This window comes from Zea mays, chromosome 9, assembly GCF_902167145.1.
Source record: "Zea mays cultivar B73 chromosome 9, Zm-B73-REFERENCE-NAM-5.0, whole genome shotgun sequence".
In the NCBI taxonomy this organism is placed as follows: Eukaryota; Viridiplantae; Streptophyta; class Magnoliopsida; order Poales; family Poaceae; genus Zea; species Zea mays.
The window spans coordinates 134,086,845-134,107,381 of NC_050104.1; positions in this window are offsets into that span (position 1 = coordinate 134,086,845).

The window sequence follows — 20,537 nt, forward strand, 5'->3', positions numbered from 1 at the left end:
AAAACAAACCAAGTGGTGGCAAAGAATGATCCATATATGCCAAATTTGAATCAAAACAATTTTGAGTTCTCATTTGTATTAATGTTGCACTTCCTTTAGTTGCTTTCTGTTGTGTTGGCATAAATCACCAAAAAGGGGGAGATTGAAAGGGAAATGTGCCCTTGGGCCATTTCTAAGTATTTTGGTGATTGAGTGCCAACACAAGTGGACTTATGTTAATCTAGGCAAAGTGATGCACAAAGTGCAAATCAAGTAAAAAGGTATGTTTCTAAGACTTAGTACATTGTTTTGGAGACTAATGTATTGTGTCTAAGTGCTGGAAACAGGAGAAATCAAGTTGGAAAAGAGATGGCTTTGTTCAGCCAAAGACAGCTCGGTCTGCGTGCACCGGACTGTCTGGTGGTGCACCGGACAGTGTCCGGTGCGCCAGGCCGGCGACTGTCAACTGGCTGGTCTCGGGAAGCAATTAACGGCGTACGGCTATAAATCACCGGACTGTCCGGTGGAGCACCGGACTGTCCGATGAGCCAACAGTTAGCCGGGCCAACGGTCGGCCGCGGAATCCGCGCGCGACGCGTGGCAGAGCCAACAGTCAGAAGGGGGCACCGGACTGTCCGGTGTGCACCGGACAGTGTCCGGTGCGCCAACGGCTCCAATACTCCAACGGTCAGCTTCGCCAAAGAAGGAAAGAAATCCGCACCGGACAGTGTCCGGTGGTGCACCGGACTGTCCGGTGCGCCAGGCGACAGAAGGCAAGAATTGCCTTCCTGGAATGCTCTCAACGGCTCCTAGCTGCCTTGGGGCTATAAAAGGGACCCCTAGGCGCATGGAGGAGTACACCAAGCATTCTCTAAGCATTCCTAAGCACCAAGACTTCAATTCCGCGCATTCGATTCTTTATGATAGCAACTAGAGCTCCATTTGAGTAGAGAACTCTTTGAGTTGTGTTGAGAGCTCTTGTTGTGACTTGTGTGCGTATTGTCACTCTGATTTTGTGTCTTGTGTGCGTTGCTCATCCCTCCCTTGCTCCGTGCTTCTTTGTGAACATCAAAGTGTAAGGGCGAGAGGCTCCAAGTTGTGGAGATTCCTCACGAGCGGGATAAAGTAAACAAAGCAAAACACCGTGGTATTCAAGTGGGTCTTTGGACCGCTTGAGAGGGGTTGATTGCAACCCTCGTCCGTTGGGACGCCACAATGTGGAGTAGGCAAGTGTTGAACTTGGCCGAACCACGGGATAAACCACTGTGTTTATCTGTGATTGATCTTCTTGTGGTTATCGTGTCTTGCAAGAACTTCCCTCTAGCCACTTGGCTTTATTGTGCTAACTTCTAATCAAGTTTTGTCCATTAAGTTTCAAGTTTTACAGGATCACCTATTCACCCTCCCTCTAGGTGCTCTCAATTACCAAGTGAGTTAGTGTATATTTTGGACCCAAATTCCCCATCCATAACTAAGGTAACTAGATTTGTTGTATTTCTTGTTTTTAGATACGCGTATCTATTTTCCTGCATCTAGTTTTTACCTTTCATACTTAGTATTACAATTGGTATTTATTTTTTATTAAAAATACATGCATACTAGGTCTATCATATGGTGGGATTGCTCACTTTCAATTCATATTTTTAGCAAACCTACATGGTTTAAAATGTTTAGTTAAGCACGACACATAGCTTATTTAACACTCCTAAGAAAAATGACACATCAATTGATATTTTCATATGACATATACTACAAGTGGTATAATACTTTAATTATGCCTCAATTGGTATCATTTAACTTATATGCGCAAAAGCTCGGATTATAGATAATTTACCCCTCTTGATATCAAATCAAAGTGCATGTCTTCTAAAGTATTCAAAACTTGTATGCACACTTTCAGGGGGATGTTACTATATAATATAAGTCTTTGAGACTAATACCTGTTTTCAAGTCTATTATATGCAGTAGTCTCATTGAAAGGAAAATAGAGTCCCCCTCCCCGGAGATAGACAATAAGTTTCCACTACAAAATCTACAAGAATTTTTATGTCTTTCAAGCCTGCCATTGGTCTTCAATAGGATTTCAATTGGTATATTTGAGACTACATTGGGTATCACTTACATGTCTTCTCCAATATTTGATTAGACTTTATTACAAATCCTATACTTCCCATGTTGCTATAAATGCATATATTTTTAAATCATATTTTGTTACCTATGCATAAGGGAAGTTAGTCTATTTAAATCATGTCTTGCACCTCTGTTTCTCACATGCTTTTTCCTAAGTAGAAGATCTCTGTCAGGGCGAGTATTTTTCTTCGTCTCTAAATGGGGAGAAGTTTCTTCCAAAAAGGAGAACATTCATTTAGGGGGTAATATTTTTTACTGCTTCAATCTGAAAGGGAAATGTACCCTTGGGACATTTCTATAAGATTTTGGTGATTAAGTGCTCCACACAAATGCTTTGAGTAATATTTGTGCCAAAGACTTAAGAAGTGCAAATCAAGAGTAAAGGTATGTTTCTAAGACTTAGTACATTGTTTTGGAGACTAATGTATTGTGTCTAAGGGCTAGAAACAGGAAAAGACCAATTTGGAAAAGACTTGGCTGAGCAGCCAAGACTCTGCGCAGTCTGGGTGCACCGGACAGTGTCCGGTGCGCCAGGCTGGCTCTAGCGAACTGGCTGCTCTTGGGTTTCGTCGGCGGCGTACGGCTATAAATCACCGGACTGTCCGGTGAGCCAATAGTCGGCCGGGCCAACGGTCGGCCGTGTAATCCGCGCGCGACGCGTGGCAGAGCCAACGGTCAGAAGGGGGCACCGGACTGTCCGGTGTGCACCAGACAGTGTCTGGTGCGCCAACGGCTCCGAATCTCCAACGGTCGGCTTCGCCAAAGAAGGAAAGAAATCCGCACCGGACAGAGTCTGGTGGTGCACCGGACTGTCCAGTGCGCCAGGCGATAGAAGGCAAGAATTGCCTTCCTGGAATGCTCTCAACGGCTCCTAGCTGCCTTGGGGCTATAAAAGGGACCCCTAGGCGCATGGAGGAGTACACCAAGCATTCTCTAAGCATTCCTAAGCACCAAGACTCCAATTCCGCGCATTTGATTCTTTGTGATAGCAACTAGAGCTCCATTTGAGTAGAAAACTCTTTGGGTTGTGTTGTGAGCTCGAGTTGTGACTTGTGTGCATGTTGTGCTCTAATTTTGTGTCTTGTGTGCGTTGCTCATCCCATCCTTACTTCCGTGCTTCTTTGTGAACATCAAAGTGTAAGGGCGAGAGGCTCCAAGTTGTGGAGATTCCTCGCAAGCGGGATATAGTGAAACAAAGCAAAACATTGTGGTATTCAAGTGAGTCTTTGGACTGCTTGAGAGGGGTTGAGTGCAACCCTTGTCCGTTGGGACGCCACAACGTGGAGTAGGCAAGTGTTGGACTTGGCCGAACCACGGGATAAACCATTGTGCCATCTCTGTGTTGATCTCCTTGTGGTTATTGTGTTTTGCAAGAACTTCTCTCTAGCCACTTGGCTTTATTGTGCTAACGCCTAATCAAGTTCTGTGGGATTAAGTTTCAAGTTTTTACAGGATCACCTATTCACCCCCCCCCCCTCTAGGTGCTCTCAATTGGTATCAGAGTCATTCTCTTCACGTAAGGGACTAATCGCCCAAAAAGATGGATCCTAAAGGTAAGGGGATGGTGGTCAATGATAAGGAGAAGGAGTCCTTCGTCAATGATCCAAAAGATGACAAGCCTACTGACTCGGGCTCGAGCCACAAAAGAAAAGACGGGAAGAAGAATAAAACAAGGCGCATCAAGGAGATCGTCTACTACGACGACAGCGACGAGTCCTCTTCTTCCCAAAAAGATGACGACAACTACGAGAAAAAGAAAACGGTCAATTCAAACTTTTCTTTTGATTATTCTCGTATTCCGCAAAGTACAAATGCTCATTTACTCTCCATTCCACTTGGTAAACCTCCTCACTTTGATGGAGAGGACTACGGATTTTGGAGTCACAAAATGCGTAGTCACTTGTTCTCTCTCCATCCAAGCATATGGGAGATAGCAGAGAGTGGAATGCAATTTGACAGTACTGATAGTCCCATATTTATCAATGAGCAAATTCACAAAAATGCACAAGCTACTACTGTTCTTCTAGCATCATTGTGCAGGTATGAATACCATAAGGTGAGCGGCTTGGATAACGCCAAGCAGATCTGGGACACCCTCAAGATCTCGCATGAGGGGAACGACGTCACCATGCTCACCAAGATGGAGTTGGTGGAGGGCGAACTTGGGAGATTCACAATGATCAGGGGCGAGGAGCCAACCCAAACGTACAACCGGCTCAAGACCCTCGTCAACAAAATAAGGAGCTATGGAAGCACACGATGGACGGACCACGACGTCGTCCGCCTAATGCTAAGGTCTTTCACTGTCCTTGATCCACATCTTGTAAACAATATTCGTGAGAATCCTAGGTACACCAAGATGACGCCCGAGGAAATACTTGGGAAGTTTGTAAGCGGGCGGATGATGATCAAGGAAGCAAGATACGTTGATGATGCGTTGAATGGCCCAATCCACGAGCCTCAAACCGTTGCTCTCAAAGCAACGAGGAGCAAGGAAGTGCTACCTAGCAAGGTGGCACAAGTTGAGGCTGTGGGGCTCAATGAGGAAGAGATGGCCCTCATTATAAAGCGTTTCAAGACGGCGCTAAGAGGTCGCAAGGAGCATCCCAACAAGAACAAGGCGAAGGGGAAGCGCTTATGCTTCAAATGTGGTAAGATTGGTCATTTTATCGCTAATTGTCCCGATAATGATAGTGACCAGGAACAAGAGAAGAAGAGGGAAAAGAAGAAGGCCTACAAGAAGGCTAAGGGCGAGGCACACCTTGGAAAGGAGTGGGACTCGGATTGTTCGTCATCCGACTCCGACAACGAAGGACTCGCCGCCTCGGCCTTCAACAAATCGTCCCTCTTCCCCAACGAGCATCACACTTGCCTCATGGCAAAGGAGAAGAAGGTAAACACTCGAAAGACTACTTATGCTTCTTCTAGTGATGATGAATCTAGCGATGATGAAATAGATTATGCTAGTTTGTTCAAGGGCTTAGATAGAACTAAGATTGATAAGATTCATGAATTAATTGATGCCTTGAATGATAAGAATAGATTGTTAGAAAAGCAAGAGGATCTTTTGTATGAAGAACATGATAAATTTGTAGAGGCACAAAAATCTCTTGCTTTAGAAGTTAAAAGGAATGAAATGCTTTCTTGTGAACTATCTACTTGCCATGAGACCATTTCTAGTTTAAAAAGTGTTAATGATGATTTAAATGCTAAACTAGAAGTAGCAAATAGATCTAACTCTTGTGTAGAACATGTTGTGATTTGCAATAGGTGTAAAGATTTTAATGTTGATGCTTGTAGTGAACACCTAGTCTCTATTACAAAGTTAAATGATGAAGTGGCTAGTCTTAATGCCCAACTTAAGACTAGCAAGGATGAATTTTACAAACTAAAATTTGCAAGGGATGCCTACACTATTGGCAGACACCCCTCAATTAAGGATGGGCTTGGCTTCAAGAGGGAAGCCAAGAACTTAACAAGTCATAAGGCTCCCATTCCCGCCAAGGAGAAAGGGAAGGCTCCTATGACTAATAGTAGTCAAAAGAATCATGCTTTCATTTATGGTGATAGGAGTTGTAATGATTCAAATGCCATGTTTGCTTCAAGTTCTTCCTATGTGTATGGTAGAGATATGCCTAGGAGAAATGTCATTCACCATATGCCTAGGAGAAATGTTGCTAATGTTCCTAGGAAAACTAATGAACCTTCTACAATTTATTATGCTTGCAATGCTTCCTTTGCAATTTGTAGAAAGGGTAAGAAGGTGATTGCTAGAAAATTAGGGGCAAAATGCAAGGGAGATAAAACTTGCATTTGGGTCCCTAAGACCATTGTTACTAACCTTGTAGGACCCAACAAGAGTTGGGTACCTAAGACCTAAGCCTAAATTGCCTTGCAGGTTTAGGCATCCGGGGGATCAAGCTGGATTATCGACAGCGGATGCACAAACCACATGACGGGGGAGAAGAAGATGTTCACCTCCTACGTCAAGAACAAGGATTCCCAAGACTCAATCATATTCGGTGACGGGAATCAAGGCAAAGTCAAAGGACTAGGGAAGATTGCCATTTCATCCGAGCACTCTATTTCTAATGTGTTTTTAGTCGAGTCGCTTGGATATAACTTATTGTCTGTGAGTCAGCTGTGTAATATGGGATATAATTACTTATTCACAAATGTAGATGTGTCCGTCTTTAGAAGGAGTGATGGTTCATTAGCTTTTAAGGGTGTATTAGACAACAAACTCTATTTAGTTGATTTTGCAAAAGAGGAGGCCGGTCTAGATGCATGCTTAATTGCTAAGACTAGCATGGGCTGGCTGTGGCATCGCCGTTTAGCACATGTGGGGATGAAGAACCTTCACAAACTTCTAAAGGGAGAACACGTGATAGGTCTAACAAATGTTACTTTCGAAAAAGATAGACCTTGTGCAGCTTGTCAAGCAGGTAAACAGGTGGGAAGCTCTCATCATACCAAGAACGTGATGACCACATCAAGACCCTAGAGTTACTTCATATGGATCTCTTCGTACCCGTCGCCTATCTAAGCATAGGAGGAAGTAAGTATGGTCTTGTTATAGTTGATGATTTTCCTCGCTTCACTTGGGTATTCTTTTTGCAGGATAAATCTGAGACCCAAGGGATCCTCAAGCGCTTCCTAGGGAGAGCTCAAAATGAGTTTGAGCTCAAGGTGAAGAAGATAAGGAGCGACAACGGGTCCGAGTTCAAGAACCTTCAAGTGGAGGAGTACCTTGAGGAGGAAGGGATCAAGCACGAGTTCTCCGCTCCCTACACACCACAACAAAATGGTGTGGTATAGAGGAAGAACAGGACGCTCATAGACATGGCGAGGACAATGCTTGGAGAATTCAAGACACCCGAGCGGTTTTGGTCGGAAGCCGTGAACACGGCTTGCCACGCCATAAATCGGGTGTATCTTCATCGCCTCCTCAAGAAGACTTCGTATGAGCTTCTAACCGGTAACAAACCTAATGTTTCGTACTTTCGTGTATTTGGGAGCAAATGTTATATTCTTGTGAAGAAAGGTAGAAATTCTAAGTTTGCTCCCAAAGCTGTAGAAGGGTTTTTGTTAGGTTATGACTCAAATACAAAGGCGTATAGGGTCTTCAACAAATCATCGGGTTTGGTTGAAGTCTCTAGCGACGTTGTATTTGATGAGACTAATGGCTCTCCAAGAGAGCAAGTTGTTGATCTTGATGATGTAGATGAAGAAGATATTCCAACGGCCGCAATACGCACCATAGCAATTGGAGAAGTGCGGCCACAGGAACAAAAGGATCAAGATCAACCTTCTTCCTCAACAATGGTGCATCCCTCAACTCAAGATGATGAACAGGTTCATCAAGAGGAGGCGTGTGATCAAGGGGGCACAAGATGATCATGTAATGGAGGAAGAAGCAAAACATTGTGGGAACCAAGTGGGTGTTTCGCAACAAACAAGACGAGCACGGGGTGGTGACAAGGAACAAGGCACGACTTGTGGCAAAAGGTTATGCCCAAGTCGCAGGTTTGGACTTTGAGGAGACTTTTGCTCCCGTGGCTAGGCTAGAGTCAATTCGCATATTGTTAGCCTATGCTACTCACCATTCTTTCAGGTTGTTCCAAATGGATGTGAAGAGCGCTTTCTTCAACGGGCCAATAAAGGAGGAGGTGTACGTGGAGCAACCCCCTGGCTTTGAGAATGAACGGTACCCCGACCACGTGTGTAAGCTCTCTAAGGTGCTCTATGGACTTAAGCAAGCCCCAAGAGCATGGTATGAATGCCTTAGAGACTTTTTAATTGCTAACGCTTTCAAGGTTGGGAAAGTCGATCCAACTCTTTTTACTAAGACATGTGATGGTGACTTATTTGTGTGCCAAATTTATGTCGATGACATAATATTTGGTTCTACTAACCAAAAGTCTTGTGAAGAGTTTAGCAGGGTGATGACGCAGAAATTCGAGATGTCGATGATGGGCGAGTTGAGCTACTTGCTTGGATTCCAAGTGAAGCAACTCAAGGATGGCACCTTCATCTCACAAACGAAGTATACACAAGACTTGCTCAAGAGGTTTGGGATGAAGGACGCCAAGCCCGCAAAGACTCCAATGGGAACCGACGGACACGTCGACCTCAACAAAGGAGGTAAGTCCGTTGATCAAAAGGCATACCGGTCTATGATAGGGTCTTTACTTTATTTATGTGCTAGTAGACCGGATATTATGCTTAGTGTATGCATGTGTGCTAGATTTCAATCCGATCCAAGGGAGTGTCACTTAGTGGCCGTGAAGCGAATTCTTAGATATTTAGTCGCTACGCCTTGCTTCGGGATATGGTATCCAAAGGGGTCTACCTTTGACTTGATTGGATATTCAGACTCCGATTATGCTGGATGTAAGGTCGATAGGAAAAGTACATCAGGGACGTGCCAATTCTTAGGAAGGTCCCTGGTGTCATGGAGCTCTAAGAAACAAACTTCTGTTGCCCTATCCACCGCTGAGGCCGAGTATGTTGCCGCAGGACAGTGTTGCGCGCAACTACTTTGGATGAGGCAAACCCTCAGGGACTTTGGCTACAATCTGAGCAAAGTCCCACTCCTATGTGATAATGAGAGTGCTATCCGCATGGCGGATAATCCTGTTGAACACAGCCGCACTAAGCACATAGACATTCGGCATCACTTTTTGAGAGACCACCAGCAAAAGGGAGATATTGAAGTGTTTTATGTTAGCACCGAGAACCAGCTAGCCGATATCTTTACCAAGCCTCTAGATGAGTCGACCTTTTGCAGGCTACGTAGTGAGCTAAATGTCTTAGATTCGCGGAACCTGGATTGATCTATAGCATACATGTGTTTTATGCCTTTGATCATGTTCCTTATGCATTTTGTTGTTTATGTATGGTGCTCGAGTTGTACAAGCACTCCCTGGACCTCATAAGTCCATTTTAGTGATGCACATATTTAGGGGGAGTTGTGCTACAACTTGATCCTTTGAGACTAACCATGTGCTTGAGTGTTCTTCATTTAGTCTCAAAGGTGGATTGAAAGGGAATGTTGGACTTGGACCATGAAAGACTTCCACTGCACTCCGATGAAAGAGTAAATAACTCCAAGTTCATCTTCATGCTCTTATTGCCTTTTTACTCTTAATTGAAGATTTTGGTGAGGCAATGGGGTTCTAGGGCCAAGATTGATCCCGTTTTGGTGCTTGATGCCAAAGGGGGAGAAAATAAGGCCAAAGCAATAAATGGATCAGCTACCACTTGAGAATTTTGAAAATAGTAGAATAGAGCTTTTGGTCTGTCAAAAATCTCTTATTGTCTCTTTTGTCAAAAGTTGGCCTCTTGTGGGGAGAATGGTTGAAAGGGGAAGTTTTTGAAATCTTTGATCAATTTCTCTTTGAACAACTCTTTTTATGTCTCAACAAGCGTGTTTGACTTAGAGATAGGAAATTGAGTTTAATTTGCAAAAACAAAACCAAGTGGTGGCAAAGAATGATCCAAATATGCCAAATTTGAGTCAAAACAAATTTGTGTTCTCATTTGCACTGATGTTGCACTTCTTTAGTTGCTTTTTGTTGTGTTGGCATTAATCACCAAAAAGGGGGAGATTGAAAGGGAAATGTACCCTTGGGACATTTCTATAAGATTTTGGTGATTAAGTGCTCCACACAAATGCTTTGAGTAATATTTGTGCCAAAGACTTAAGAAGTGCAAATAAAGAGTAAAGGTATGTTTCTAAGACTTAGTACATTGTTTTGGAGACTAATGTATTGTGTCTACGGGCTAGAAACAGGAAAAGACCAATTTGGAAAAGACTTGGCTGAGCAGCCAAGACTCTGCGCAGTCTGGGTGCACCGGACTGTCCGGTGGTGCACCGGACAGTGTCCGATGCGCCAGGCTGGCTCTGGCGAACTGGCTGCTCTCGGGTTTCGTCGGCAGCGTACGGCTATAAATCACCGGACTGTCCGGTGAGCCAACAGTCGGCGGGGCCAACGGTCGGCCGTGTAATCCGTGCACGACGCGTGGCAGAGCCAACGGTCAGAAGGGGGCAGCGGACTGTCCGGTGTGCACCGGGCAGTGTCCGGTGCGCCAACGGCTCCGAATCTCCAACGGTCGGCTTCGCCAAAGAAGGAAAGAAATCCGCACCGGACAGTGTCCAGTGGTGCACCGGACAGTGTCTGGTGCGCCAGGCGACAGAAGGCAAGAATTGCCTTCCTGGAATGCTCTCAACGGCTCCTAGCTGCCTTGGGGCTATAAAAGGGACCCCTAGGCGCATGGAGGAGTACACCAAGCATTCTCTAAGCATTCCTAAGCACCAAGACTCCAATTCCGCGCATTTGATTCTTTGTGGTAGCAACTAGAGCTCTATTTGAGTAGAAAACTCTTTGGGTTGTGTTGTGAGCTCGAGTTGTGACTTGTGTGCGTGTTGTGCTTTGATTTTGTGTCTTGTGTGCGTTGCTCATCCCATCCTTACTTCCGTGCTTTTTGTGAACATCAAAGTGTAAGGGCGAGAGGCTCCAAGTTGTGGAGATTCCTCGCAAGCGGGATATAGTGAAACAAAGCAAAACACCGTGGTATTCAAGTGAGTCTTTGGACTGCTTGAGAGGGGTTGAGTGCAACCCTTGTCCGTTGGGACGCCACAACGTGGAGTAGGCAAGTGTTGGACTTGGCCGAACCACGGGATAAACCACTGTGCCATCTCTGTGTTGATCTCCTTGTGGTTATTGTGTTTTGCAAGAACTTCTCTCTAGCCACTTGGCTTTATTGTGCTAACACCTAATCAAGTTCTGTGGGATTAAGTTTCAAGTTTTTACAGGATCACCTATTCACCCCCCCTCTAGGTGCTCTCGCAATCGGTATCATTAATAAATCTTCTATGAGGGCAAGTTTTATTTGCTTCCTATATGCTTTTAATGTCTTCCTTTTCAGTGGTTGATGCCAAAGGGGAGAAGTTGTAGGGACCAAAGCAATAAAAAAGATACCAAACACCACCAAATTAAAATTTTCACCCTTCAAGTGGTTTTGGCTCTTTGGTCTAAAATAGGAAGAAAGTGAATTATGGGGTTAGGGGGAGACTTAAGTCCATAATTTCACTTCGTGGGGACAAACATGCATCCTAGCAGGTATTTTGCATATTTTCATTCAAATGTTTGTTATATTTGCTTGCTTTGGTTGTGTTGTCATCAATCACCAAAAAGAGGGAGATTGTAAGGAAAATGGACCCTAGACCATTTGGCTCAATAGGTTTTGGTGTTTGATGATCAACATAACCTGTGGACTAATGTGTTTGCTAGTGTTTATGATTGCAGTTCATAGGATGCTAAAGTTACTTGGACTAAGGCATTGAGGAAAGCAACACCTCAAAAGAAGACACTATGAAGATCACAAGTGAAGATCAACAAGTATCAAGCAAAGTCCAAGAAACGAAGAATACTGTTGCGACGACGGACTGTCCAGCTGAGAGCACCAGACTGTCTGGTGCCACACGCCAGACTGTCCGGTGCACCAGGGAACTGTAGCCCAACGGCTAGTTCCTGGTGGCACTGGTGGAGAGAAGCCATCGGACAGTCCGGTGTAGGGCTAGACGAAAAACTCGTGGCTCGATAACTCGCTCGACTTGACTCATTAGTGGCTCGACTCGACTCGGCTCGTTTGAAATGAGTTACGAGTTGAGCCAACATTTTAGCTCGGTTCTTAACGAGTCAAACTCGAGCTGGCTCGCGAGTTACTCGCGAGCCTAACGAGTTGTATAGCTGGCTTGTGGCCTAGCGATGCCTAATTACACAGCAACATAGACACATGCTCAAATCGTTGCGACCCATACCAAATGTCCAGTCCCAAACCAATTGTCCAGGCGGCAGGTGCCCAGGCCACAAGCCCAGCCCAACTCCCGTACGGATGGAGTCTCCACCAGGGCACCAGATGACCAGTCACTAGACGTTGGTCAAGCCGCCAAGGGCCAACTCGGGTTCGGCAACTCCCAGTACTAAATCGAAAACCTAGACTGTTAATGCTGACGCCGTCACTCAAGCTCATGCGTCACTGGTCACGCTGCAGTCGCCACTCGACAGTCCACCATCGCCGCCAGCCTGCCATAGCACCATCCGTCCCCGGCTAGGCGTCCACGGTCCATAACTCCAATGGCTTGCCGTGCAAGCTCAGCAGCGCGCTCCACCGCATGCAGAGGCCACAGCGGGCATCCCCTCCTCCTCCAGTTCGGTGACTTCAGTCTCCCGTCGTCGGCTTGTCGCCATGTAGGCCCAAGATCCGGAGCCAGAGGTGCACAAAGGGGAAGGGCGATTGCCAGGACTGCAACCTCGATGTTGGAACTTGCTCTCGGTAGCAAGGAGGCCAACAAGGATGAACGGTGGTGACAACAGGGATACGTGCTCGTGGGCAAATAGCTCTGTTCATGTCTAGCCTCTCACGGGCACTGTGCGGGGGTATTTATAGGTATCTGAGTGCCCAGCGCCTTGTGTTAAGGACGCATGTGCTCTCGGACACCTGGTTTATCCCCAGAATATTCCCATAAAGCAGGGTTACAAGCTGTACTTACAAGAATGCCTTTACAAACTAGGCCCGTAACACAAAGGCGGTCACGCGGGGCCCGTTACAATGGGCCAGATCACACGTGGGCCTCAGAGCAGGACGAGGTCGGGCTGCGGGGAGACGTCACCGCAGGCCTTCGTCTGGTGCTGAATGAAGCGAAGGGTGTCCCTGCCCGTTTTGTCTTCGTCAAACCAGCGACTGCAGCGAGAGGCGACGAGCGAAGGGTGGCGTCTCTGCCTTCGCCCCAACATTTGCCCTCCGAGGGACCAGTTCGACAAAGTCACCTGGTGCCGAAGACGTCGCTAGATGGCGGAGACGCTGCCCTCGCTCGAAGTGGTTCCGCGGGGGTTTTCGATGTGACCGTTGATGGACGGCGTACTGTTGGATTGCGGGTTTCCCGAAGCGCCGCGCCCTGTCGGATTGTGGGTTTCCCGAAGAGCCGCGCCCTGCCTATAAAAGGGGGCAGGGGTCGGTGCTTTTTGAACTTTGCCTTCCGCGCACCGCGAAAACCCTAGCCGCCCGCCGACTTGCTGTTCGTCTGCCCGCCGTGCTCTTGATCGCCGGAGATCTGGCTCGAGTGAAGCAGACCGCCCGCCGCCGCCGACGGTACGTAGCAATGTCGTCCTCTTCTTCCTCCGCCGACACCACGCCGCCGGCGGCCGCCTCGTCTGAGGAGACGTTGAGTAGCTTGGTGGTGGAGGAGTTGCGCGCCGGCGACTCTGTTGATTTTGGTGTGTCACGGATGACGTCAGCCCGCGTTGAAGATATGCAGCGGTTGGGCTACTTTGGCGGCGGAGTTGCTCGTGCTCCGGGGACGGAGGAAGTCCCCGAGCCGAAGGGTGAGTTGGTCGTTTTCGAGGCGTTCTTCGCCGCCGGTCTCCGCTTGCCTGCGCACCGGTTTGTTGGCGAAGTCCTGCGTAGATTCAATGTTCAAATACATCAGCTGACACCGAATACCATGGTGGCGCTGGCGAAGTATGTCTGGGCGACGACTTCGTACGGCGGTCAGCCGTCTGTTGAAGTTTTTGCGAAGAATTATTGTTTGCATTGGCAGAAGAGGATGGTTGGGGACGGAGTTGCCCAGTTCGGGTCATGCACATTCACGCCGAAGACCGGCAAGACCACAATGCCAGTAGTGGAGTTGGTTCCGTGCGCCCGTAACAAGTGGGGCAGTTGGAATGAATTTTGGTTTTACGTTGCTGAGGGTACTGTCGAAGGCCATGAGGGACTCCCCGTGTCTGAGATGTGCTCTCATTATTATTCTGCGTATCCGCCTTTTAAAGTGGCAGAAGAGGATGCAGACGAAGGGGCCCTCCGATGCGCCGCCGGTCAGAGCAGTGGGCGTGATTTAGTTGAAGAGTTCGTGGCGTACGGGGTCTGGCCCTTGGCGCACGGCTGGGCGCTGGGCGAAGTGTGCCCTCGCCAGATGCCTTTTCACGGTGGAAGGGTGGTGCGAAGTCCTGCCTTCGCACTGAACTTGCGAAATCGTGACCCGACCGCCTTTGTGCGTGAAGCGGAGGACTTGGCGGTGCGGCTCGTGGGACGTTACGTGCCGAGGACTGAAGGCCAGCGCAGCTTTGATATCCGCGGGTCAAATGAGCGCTTGAACAGGGTCTTCGAATTAAATCAATTGCCGTACGACGGCTATCCTGGTCAAGACGAAGCGGACCGCCGTGGGAAGAAACCGGCGGTGGAGACTGGAGGCGACCCTGTGCTGGCGGCCGCCCCCTCCTCAAAAAAGAGAAAATTAGGTACTGCGATGGGGGGACTTGGGGTGTCTGATAGTTTTGCTAGAGAGTTAATGAGGACGTGTGCGGCCCCGGGGGAAAGGATGTCTTCGCCCGAGCTCCGGGAGTCTTCGGCTCGGATGCTGAGGGTTACCGGGGGTTGCTGGCCGAAAAATGTTCCTATCCCCTGCGCGGCTGAGGAGGACTGTTTTACATCTCGTATGGTTCATCGGTGGAGAGTTTTTCCTTACGGGCGAAATATCGGTGCTGTTGTGTGGACAGTGATGGACAAGGATCGCCAAGGGGCGGCGCAAAAACGCCAGGCGACTGTCAGGATTCACGAAGCTCGGCCGAAAAGGCAGCGGGGAACTGCGAAGGCTGTGGCCTCCGGCGGAGGTAAGCCGCCGCTGGCGGCGAAGGCGGGCGCCTCTGCACCTAGCAAGGCGCCGGAGGCAACGGCGGGCGCCGGAGGCTCCAAGGCAGCGAAGGTGGTGCCCCCGGCCAGCGGAGTGGCGGAGGCTTCGAAGGCGGCCCGAGCGCTGCCGCTGGCGGGCAAACGTGTTCCCGACTTCGGCACCGACATTACTATGGATGACTATCTTGGTGGTAAGTCGCTGGCCTATTATTGTTATTGTTATTATTTTTTTCTTCTTCTTTTTTTTTATTCGAAGATGTGTTGCAGGGTCGGACGAGGGCCAGCTTGCTATGGTTGCGCCTGGCGCGGAGATCGCGACGGCGGCCATAGTGCCGAAGGCGAGGGGCGAGGCCCTTGACGCCGGAGGCGAGGTGTCGGCCCTCGCCGTGGTCAGGGGCGAGGCGGGCGCAGCGACCCGCCGGCTGAAGGGAGTGACGGAGGCGCTGAGTCAGGCGACGGAGGCGCTGAGTCAGGTCCGTTGAGCTATACTCTCTCCCCCACCTCTTTTGGGGTAACGGCCTTACGTACTGCGTCGCGGCCCTGCAGGTGGCTGACTTCGCCAGCCGTACTGCGTCGGGGGCCCTCACGGCGGCTGTGTCTGCCGAAGTCGAGAGACTTCGGACACAACATGCTGACGCTGTCCGTGAGAAGTCGGCCTCCGACAGCAAGTGCCGTAAGCTGACGGACAGGGTGGCCGCCCTGGAGAGGGAGAAGGCTGACCTCCGGCGCCAACTGGCGGCGGAGAGGAGGGAAGCTAACGAGGCCGTCGCCAAGGGGCAGGCTGCGCAGGCGGAGGCCAAGCTAGCGCGGGCGGAGGGCAATCTTGCCAAGGAGCTCGCCGGACATCTGCAAGAGCGGCTCACCGCCCTGGAGAGCCGCGCTAAGGAGGCCGAGGCCGCAGTGCATGCGGAGGCCGAACGGACGCGCACGCAGCTTATGGATACATATCGTGAGCTGGGTGCGCGGACCGGCGGCTTCGAAGTGCCGGACCGAGAGCCCGGCCTTCGCTGTCTGCAGTGGGTGCAGGAGGAGCTGCTGGAACTTCCAGCCGTCGTGGGGGGGTTGATGTCGTACGCCTCCCTGGTCACCTGCGAGGGGGTGATGAACGCGCTCTCTCGCGAAGGGTGCCGGCACTTCGAGGCCTTCGACCAGGCGGATGAAGATTTTGATCGAGATATCTATAAGGTAGAAGACCCCGTAGTGAAGGAATCCGCCGGGGCCCTCTATGACCGGATGTGGGGTCTGTACGGTCGTGAGGTGGTCAGGGAGCGGGCCGAGGCTGCGAGGGCTCAGGTAACGTCGTTTGTTTGGCGTTTGCTGTATGCGGGCTGTGCGTGTGTTCGCTGAATTTTTGTGTGTGTTGTCTTAGGCGGAGCGTGGCGAGCGGGTGGACGACTTCGGGGCACTGAACAGCGCGCTGCCTGGCCCGGAGCCGACCCCTGCGGAGGCCGCGACTGGAGTCGCCCTGGAAACAACCCTGGAGACTGCGGAAGACGCGCCGGGCGTCCCCACCTCTGCTGTGGCCGGCGAAGGCCTGCCCCCAAAGGTGGCCGAAGGCGCGCCTGACGCCCCCGCAGCTGCTGCGCCGAGCGCTGAAGATTCCGCGGCGGTGGTGGCGGAAGCAGCGGCGGAGGCGACAGCGGAGGCTCCCGCAGCGGCAGGGCCTTCGCAGGTGGCGTAGTGGGTGTTTAGGGTTGGGGACTTTTTGGATGTTGTACTGAATTTTGGTTGCTGCGCAGGTTCAAGAGTTTGGGCCTGCGCACGCAACCGCTACTACTGAGTTTTTGGCGGCTTCGACCGCGGAAGGTGGAAATGAATATGGTGGGTCTGTATCTGAGTTTTTTGATTTTACTGACTCTGGGAGCTCGGTTGAGTGGAGTGAGGAGTCGTCGGAGGAGGACTTGGATTATTTTGCGGCCTTGGACGTGGCTGCGGCGGAGGCTTCGCCACACGCTGCGGACGCGCCAGACGTGCCGGGTCCTAGCACCGGGCGCCGACGACGAAGGGCGGTCGCAAAGCGTAGGGTTAGCGCGGAGGAAAGGGCTCGGCTTCGCGTGAGTAGGGTTGGTCGGCAGGAACTGTTGTCTTTGCCGGCCGCCGCGAGCACAGGGGAAGGGGAACTGCGAAGTCTTTTTGCGGGTGAGGAGCTTAGGATAATGTTATTTAATTATAGGGAGATGGGGATTATTCCTAAGGTGGAGCCGATGTAGAGTGTGGTGCCCTCGCTTGTATATGTGTAAAGGGTTGTAAGATGAAGTTGTGTGCCCTCGCGTGCCTGTGCCTGCGAGGGCGCTGCGTACTTTGTGTGACATGGTTGGCTATGCTGTGCTGGTGTGATTATAGTCGGTCTTAGCGCGGATGGTTTGATGCTGTCGCTTCTGCTTTTGTTGTACTAGTTTGACCGCGCCCTGAGGCGGCTTCTGCGCGGAGTCTTCGCGAGAGACATCGGAATTTCTCGCACTTGTTGTGCTAAGTCCGGCTGCACCCTTAGGCGACTTCTGCGCGGAGTCTTCGCGAGAGACATCGGAATTTCTCGCACTTGTTGTGCTAAGTCCGGCTGCACCCTTAGGCGACTTCTGCGCGGATAGTCTTCGCGATAGACGTCGGAATTTTTCGCACTTGTTGTGCTAAGTCCGGCTGCACCCTTAGGCGACTTCTGCGCGGATGGTTTTCGCGATAGACGTCGGAATTTTTCGCACTTGTTGTGCTAAGTCCGGCTGCACCCTTAGGCGACTTCTGCGCGGATAGTCTTCGCGAGAGACATCGGAATTTTTTCGCACTTGTTGTGCTAAGTCCGGCTGCACCCTTAGGCGACTTCTGCGCGGATAGTCTTCGCGAGAGACATCGGAATTTTTTCGCACTTGTTGTGCTAAGTCCGGCTGCACCCTTAGGCGACTTCTGCGCGGATAGTCTTCGCGATAGACATCGGAATTTTTTCGCACTTGTTGTGCTAAGTCCGGCTGCACCCTTAGGCGACTTCTGCGCGGATAGTCTTCGCGATAGACATCAGAATTTTTTCGCACTTGTTGTGCTAGTCCGGCTGCACCCTTAGGCGACTTCTGCGCGGACTTGTCGCACGCGAGGGTGGCTAGCGCTTAGCCTCGCGGTGACTTCGAATTGGTCGAATGCCGAAGACCGGTGTCGCGGTCTTCTTTCGACACATGTTTTTGCGGGGGATTTTTCTCACATATATTGCATGGCTCCGCCTCGTTAAAAACCTCACCCCCCGGGAGGAAAAGAGTGCGGGCCGGTACAAGAGTGTTTGTGGTGAATTACAAGGGCGAAATCAGCCCTAAGTGGATCAAACAAAAAATTTGCGAAGGTTGTCGATGTTCCAGGAGTGCTCCAGGTCCTCGCCATTTGGCGTTGTGAGCCTGTAGGCGCTGGGGGAAGCTTTTGTTTTGACTATGAAGGGGCCCTCCCACTTGGGCTCCAACTTGCCCTTGGACTCCGTCCGAGCTGTTCGGATGAGTACGAGGTCCCCCTCGCTGAACTCCCTCGGGATGACTGCGTGGTCGCGCCATGCTTTGGTCTGGGCTTGGTATTTGTTTAGGGCCTGTAGGGCGAAGACCCGGTCTCCGTCAATGAGATCTTTTGAGGTTGGCTCGTCCACGTCAGGGACGGCTGACGGAACTGTACGCGGGGACCCATGCTTTATTTCTTGCGGGGTCATTGCCTCCGATCCGTATAGAAGGCGGAAAGGAGTGAACCCGGTCGCCCTGCACTCAGTTGTGTTTAGCGCCCAGACTGCCTTCGGTAAGAAATCGGTCCATCTGCCTTTTTTTCATCGAGGAGCATCTTCTTGACAGCTGTGAAGATTTTCCCATTGGCACGCTCCACGACCCCGTTGGACTGCGGATGATAGACTGAAGCGAAGGCAAGCTTGGTGCCGATGGAGAAACAAAAATCCTTGAAATCTTGGCTGTCAAACTGCTTGCCGTTGTCAACTGTTAGCTCGGACGGTACTCCGAAGCGGCAAACAATGTTCTGCCAAAAGAATTTTTGGGCAGTCTTTGATGTGATTGTGGAAACAGCCCTCGCTTCAATCCATTTGGTGAAGTATTCGACGGCTACGAAGGCGAACTTAAGGTTCCCCTGAGCGGTGGGCAGGGGCCCGACAATGTCCAGGCCCCAGCGTTGGAGAGGCCATGTATGGGCGATCAGCTTTGTATATTGCGAGGGGTTGCCTGACCGAGGAGAGAACTTCTGGCAGGCTTCGCAGGACCTTGTGACTCGATTTGCGGCGCAGATCATTGCAGGCCAGTAAAACCCTTGTCGGATCACCTTGGCTGCCAGGGCCCTTGGCCCTGCGTGCGAGCCGCACGTGCCACTGTGGACTTCGCGTAGGATCTGCATGCCTTCGGTTTCGGTGACGCATTTGAGCATTGGCTGACTGACCCCTTTCTTGTATAGTTGGCCCTCGATCAGAGCGAAGTCCCAGCTTCGATGTCTGAGGCGCTTTGCCTCACTGACGTCGGCTGGATGATAGTACCCCTGTAGGAACAGGGTTATTGGTGCCCTCCAGTCTTCGGTCATGATTAGGTTGACTATACGGTGGCCTTCGCTATCATTAGTTATCTGGAGCCCTTCGGGGCTCCGGACGGCTGGCGTGTCGATGGTGTGGAAAAACACGTCGGAGGGCAGGGGCTCGCCCCTGGCGGCGGCCTTGGCTAAGGCATCGGCCTCCTCGTTCCTGGCCCTATCCACATGCTGCAGGGTGAATCCCTTGAATTGTTTCTCGAGACTTCGGATAGCCGCGAGGTATTGCATGAGGGCAGGGTCTTTTGCTGCATAGTCTTTCTCGACCTGTCCGGCAACTATCTTGGAGTCTGTCTTGATGATACATGTGGTGACTCCGAGGGCCCTTAGCTTGCGGAGGCCGAGGATAACCGCTTCATACTCTGCTATATTGTTTGTACATTTGTCGGATTCCAGAGCGAAGTTGAGGCGTGCTGCATATCTGTGTTTGACTCCGGCTGGAGAGGTGACGACTGCAGCGACGCCTGCCCCCGCATGGCACCATGCGCCGTCGCAATGGATGGTCCAGATCTTCTCTGTGGACGGGTCCGGCTGTGTTGCTGGCCCAGTCCAGTCGACGATGAAGTCTGCCAGGACTTGCGACTTGATGGCTGTCCTGGGCTCGAAGCTGATGTGGTAGCCGGAGAGTTCGGCTGCCCACTTGGCAATCCTCACTGATGCCTCCGGGTTTCTGAATAGTTCGCCGAGCCCCCTGTCTGAGGTGACTCGGACCTTGAATGCTTCAAAGTAATGGCGCAGTTTGCGCGAGGACATAACAACTGCGTAGGCGATCTTCTCCAGCTCTGTCATGTTGCATTTGGACGGTGTCAGGACTTCGAAGACATAGTAAACAGGGCACTGTCTGACTGCGCCTTCGACTGTCTGCTCCTGCACTAGTGCCGCGCTGACCGCGTGCGGCGAAGCCGTGACATAGAGCAATAGGGGGAGCGAGGAGTCGGGGCTGGTGAGGATGGCCAGCTCCGACAGGTACTGTTTTAGTGAGGCGAAGGCCGCTGCTTGCTCCGGTCCCCAGGCGAAGTCTTTCGCGCCGCAGAGTGTTTTGAGGAAGGGGAGACTTCGCTCGGCGGACCTGGAGATGAATCTGTTGAGAGCGGCCAGTCTGCCTGTCAGACGCTGGACGTCCCTGGCGGACTGTGGGGGCGACATGCCGACGATGGCCTGGATCTTGGTTGGGTTGGCCTCGATGCCGCGGTGCG